We start from the raw sequence: 5,243 nt of genomic DNA, 5'->3' as shown, positions 1-5,243 counted from the left end.
AGCAGTGCACCTGGATCTCCTGAGAAGCATGGATGTGGACGCCTACCTCATGGCCCTAAGAAGATTCATCGCCAGACGTGGGACACCAGCGGAGATTTGGTCTGATCGGGGGACCAACTTCAAAGGTGGAGAACGTGAACTCAAGGAGGCCTTTACAAGCATGGAACCTGGCCTACAGCAACAGCTTGCTCAGCTGAAAATTAGGTTTCACTTCAACCCACCAGCAGCTCCACACTTTGGTGGTGTGTGGGAGCGGGAAATTCGTTCTGTGAAGACGGCCCTATACACATCTGTTGGAGCCCAACCAGTCTACGAGGAAGTGCTTCTCACTGTGCTCTTGGAGGTGGAGTCATTCCTTAACTCTAAACCTCTGGGCTACATCTCAGACGTGGCAGACATTGACCCTGTGACACCTAACAGTCTCCTGATGGGGCGGCCTGACGGCTCGCTGCCTCAGGTGGTCTAGCCAGATACTGAGATCCTGAGTCAGAGACGTTGGCGGCACTCACAGGTGCTCGCTGACCACTTTTGGGCAAGATTCGTTCGGGAATACCTCCCCACCCTGCAGACCAGGCAGAAATGGCATTCAGCCACTCCAGAACTCTACATGGGTGCAGTGATCATGTTAGTTGATCCTCAGCTGCCCCGAGCTTCCTGGCCCATAGGAAGAGTTGTCAAGATTCATCGGAGTGATGATGGACACATCCGGTCGGCTGATGTTGAGATAAACGGACATGTGTACACCCGACCAGTTGCTCGTTTAGTTATGTTACCTGCATTGCCATCTGGGGAAGATTAGTTTGAGTTTGCACTTAATGTTTATTTGAAGCAAATGTGCCTTGCACATTTGGGGGCGGCTGTTGTGAAGGCTCAGCCCATTGTTGATGACATCACAGGAAGTGATGCCGAGTTCCTTTCTTCTTCGGTGGTTTTCTGGATTTGTTGAGCTAGTTCCTGTTTCCATGTGCTCTGGGCCAGCAGCAGAGAGAGACTTCAGTTGCCAAAAAACCCTGTCTAACACCACAGTTCATTCCAGTGGCTGTATTTTCAATATTAAGTAACTGAGAAAAAAGTAAGTGTTTGAATCCTTTGTTTTATATGCTTCACTCGTTTTATTCGTGCAGTTGTTTTCTCGGCCGCTAGGTGTCACTGTTGTCACTGTTTCTATGAGGTTTAAAGCAGATTTGATTATATTTTGCCTCTTCTGGAGGTTGCCAATTTACCTATCATTTTGCCTATATGGAGTTTATTTCATAATGACATACTGAGTCAGTTATCCTTGTTTTATGTTATTTATTTATTTACAGCAGGGCTATTTGTGTTATTTATTTAGTGATGAGAGGATTTTGTTGTTTACAGACTAAATTGGAATATTCAGCAAAGGAATAAATGCAGAACGTCTGATAAGTGGAGTCATCTCTCCTTTTTCCTCCTCCCTGTGTCCTGACCGACACCCCATCTTGTTTACGGTTAAACTCCTAACCCGAATCAGCAATACAGTCCTCCATCCTCACAGTCCTCCCCAACAGTTTTGTCTCCGGTTTGTCCTTATGAAAACATATCTTCTGAAATGTGATTCTAGCTAATGCACACGTATTAAAAAAATATTAATATGTATCATAGATTACATATTGTGGACAGAGTATTGAGGCCATTGTAAAATGCAGCGGTTTTTCCAAGCTACCAGTAGCTTGAAAAAGCTACTGGTAGCGTGTGTTTAACATGTGTTTAACATGTGTTTAACATTTTTTTTTTTGTAGATGTGTGTTGAGTTTCATCGCATCACAAATGTCAACCTGCAAAAACAGTTTTATTTTGACCTGGACAGACAGACGCAGAGGATACTGATCTTGTTGAGACAGAAGGCAGCACGAACCAGCAGGTTTCTATGCAACTTTCTGCAGCTTTATGATAAACAGGTGAGGTGCAACTGCATGGCATAATCAACATTATGCATTAGTATAGCTAAAATAAGGGACTGACTTGGGTCGGTTCATATTAATCACCGAGGGTTTCTAATTCAGTGAATGTCTGCAAATGTTTACTTTACTGGAGAAAAAAATTTCAACGTTGATCCCAATGCATTTGTAGATTAAAATGTAATGTCATCTTATGTTTAGTGTATTTTTTAAATAACAGAACAATTTAAAGATAATTTAAAAGACTAGATGAACTGAACTGATCAAGACAAGGGTGAAGTCATTTGAAATATGTTTGCCATATTAATTTGTATTTGTCTCTGTGCAGCAAGAGCAGACTGCTGATTCCTGTCCTGTACTGGCTTCCAATATACAAACGTGAGAAGGACCCACAATTCTTCAAAGTTTGGAATGTAAGTACTTTATGGTGGATAATGTTTTATTCACTAAATAGTACCAGTGACAGTGTGCTGGTGAATGCTCCAACTGTGTCGGCAATATAACTTAACCAGAAAGTCATGCCAAAGCAGTTGTGTGGCAAAGCACATAGTCTCCAAAAATGTTGCACTCCAGCTCATCTGTGCTCCTACACCTGGCTGGGGATCCTGCCTCTGGCTCGTCTCACGCCCCCAGCCGTCCCCTATTTCATCTGGATGAAGACAATCTTTTGGACTTTAAATATGTGGTTGTTAAGATAGAAAATTTAATTCTTCTCTATGAGTTTTGGTACATGGCCTGTCCGTCCTGGGGGAGGATCCCTCCTTCTTGTGGACACTTAAAATCTCTTTAATTGTCTTAAAATGTCATTCAATTTCAGGTTATAGTTTTTGCATAAAGTTTTCTTCCCTCAAACGATCAATTCACTCTCTTTAATACTACACAGTTTTTTTTCTTTACAGATTAAAGAGTCACCAGAGACATCAGCAGCACCTCTGTTGGCATTCTGACCGTCAGCAACAACAACACAAGTTCAGTTCATTTCTGTCCGCTCAGCACAGCAGTTGTGGTGGAAGATGAGCTTGTGGTAGGCGACATTCCCAAATGGGTATTTTTTTGAGCGTTAATGTTTGTAGGGAAAGGGCAGCCTAAGAAAATGCAGTTTTATGTGGGAAAAGTGTAAAAAAAAAAGGCTGATACTCAATTTTTGCTTTTCTTGAAATGCAGAATGCTTTTTTAATAAAGTTGTATAAGGAAATGGTGTAAAAAAGATTGGTGCACGGTGGTTTAAAAATAAATTTGCAATTACAATTCTGCCTCAGTTTTTCTTTTGTAAGAATGGCCCTGACTAAGAAGGATAAATAAGAATTAGTTTAGACTTCAAAAGATAAATTTTGAGTCGAGATATATTAAAATTTTTAGTTAATTAACAAATGTATTAAGGTTCAATACAATCAAAATATGCTAGTTCAGTAAAGTAAGAATCTTTAAGTTAATTAAAGAAAAAGTTAATTAAATTATTTTATTTTATTCAACTCAAAAATTTTAAGTTCAAATTAACTTATACTTTTTAAGTAAGTTAACTTAAAATTATTATGTAGTCTGTTTCCTCAAAAATTTTGAGTTCACTGAACTTATTCTGGTTTACAGTGTAGGTTTTAGGCAAAGCAGTCGAATCCAAGGAGGACCCACGACGAGGATAGAGGGTAAGCTGCGGCTCGTGGCGTCACTGGTGGATACGTCGTGGCTCGTGGCGTGACTGGAGGATCGGCAGAGGCTTGTGGCGTGACAGTGAATAATGGAACTGGATCTCCTTAAGAAGGCAGACCGGTGATGAGTTGAGTGGTCGCAGCTGTGTCGCATCAGGTGCCAAGCAGAGAGGGGAGGGGGAGGAGAACTGACAGAGGCACCAAGACATTTAGTCCACTTTTTGTTGAAGACTATTTTTGTATTATATGTTTTTGTTTGGTTTCTGTTTTCCTGTTTTGTAATTAGATTAATTGGTTGGAATGTTGAAGAAAGAAATATATTAGAAGTTCTTGCAAGAAACTCCATCTTTGTCCATTGACTAATAGTGAACCTTCACACACACCCAGGCATTGTTTTTTTCATCGTCCAATAAAACTGTAATGTGTCTCTATACAAAGACAGAAATAATACAAGTGAAAAAAACAAACAAACAAAGTTTTATGGACTTTGGCAGACACCAATAGCTTGACAGAAAGTCCCAGGAGAGCCGCAAGCTTAAGCAAACTAAACTAGCTCTGTGTAAAACCTGAACCACTTAAATAAGAACGGCAGGAAAAAAGCACAATAAATTTGAAAATACGAAATAATAGCCTCATCTGCAGTGTAACGGAATAATTGTGGTGGAAAAGCACAAGAGTTTTCTTTTTATTAACTTCCCGTTTTTTGGTTGATGCGTTCCTCCATTTTGAAAAGATCTCTGTTGCTTCAGCGCGCATGAAAATGAAGAAGACCGCCAAGTGCGCTGACAAAGCAGAATCACTTACAGGAGCTCAATGTGGCCGGGGTAAATATTCTGCAGCATTATGTTGGCGGGGTTAACATTCCGCGGCGTTCCAGCATTCCGCAACGTTGAGCGTTCCCCAGGCCACAGCCAGGGCTTACTTAAGTAGGCAGGCTACAATGCTGTATACAAGGGTGGACAAGCTACTCCTCTGCTTACCACTCCCTTAATGAATTTGTAAGGATTGGCAGCTTCACTCTAACTACTGCACAAAGAACGACGCCCATACTTCTCTCCCCCTTTCTCACGTTGCCTTCTTCTATGCCCCACATCTACACATTAGGCGCACTGCCTCATAGGGCGCCCCCTATATTCATTCAGTCATTCATTCATTCATTCATTTTCTTCCGTTTGTCCCTTTTGGGGTCACGATATGAGGAAAACTCGCAATATGCGTTATTGGTGAATTATATTGCGATGACGATATAATTTGCGGTATATAAACAAATAGCAAAACAACCAAAAACATAATTTCCATTTTTAATGCAACAGTTTAAAAATTATAATCTAAATGACCCTTGTCGAGGCAAACATCAAACATAAAAGGGCTCATCTGATTGATCAACAACGTAAACAGGTCCTTCCGATTGGTTAAATGCATAGATTTCATTTGTTCAATATTTCAAGCTGCCATGAGTTTGTTCTAGCACATTTAAGGTAACCATTTATTGTGATTTTCGCCGTTTTTTGCAGTATGCATATTGCACACCTTGATGTCGCGATAACGATAAGTTTGAGGTATGTTGTGCAGGCCTTACCCATGCACACTCACATTTACACCTATGGACAATTTAGAGTGACCAATTAACCTATGGAGCATGTTTTTGGACGGTGGCAGGAGGCGGAGGCACGAGGAT

The 5,243-nt window shown here is 40.9% G+C and overlaps 1 long non-coding RNA gene across 1 annotated transcript; it reads left to right on the top strand.

Annotated features, from left to right (window-relative positions):
* The first annotated feature begins 500 nt into the window (after window positions 1-500).
* LOC105355171 lies at window positions 501-3,148 on the top strand. The gene is made up of 4 exons (XR_909652.3): window positions 501-1,072; window positions 1,761-1,919; window positions 2,248-2,332; window positions 2,819-3,148. It is a non-coding gene; the product is annotated as an uncharacterized LOC105355171 (long non-coding RNA).
* Window positions 3,149-5,243: the final 2,095 nt, after the last annotated feature.

Source organism: Oryzias latipes, chromosome 11, assembly GCF_002234675.1.
Source record: "Oryzias latipes chromosome 11, ASM223467v1".
Lineage (NCBI taxonomy): Eukaryota > Metazoa > Chordata > Actinopteri > Beloniformes > Adrianichthyidae > Oryzias > Oryzias latipes.
Note: the sequence above shows the minus strand (reverse complement) of the source record. Positions and strands in the feature narration are given on the sequence as shown.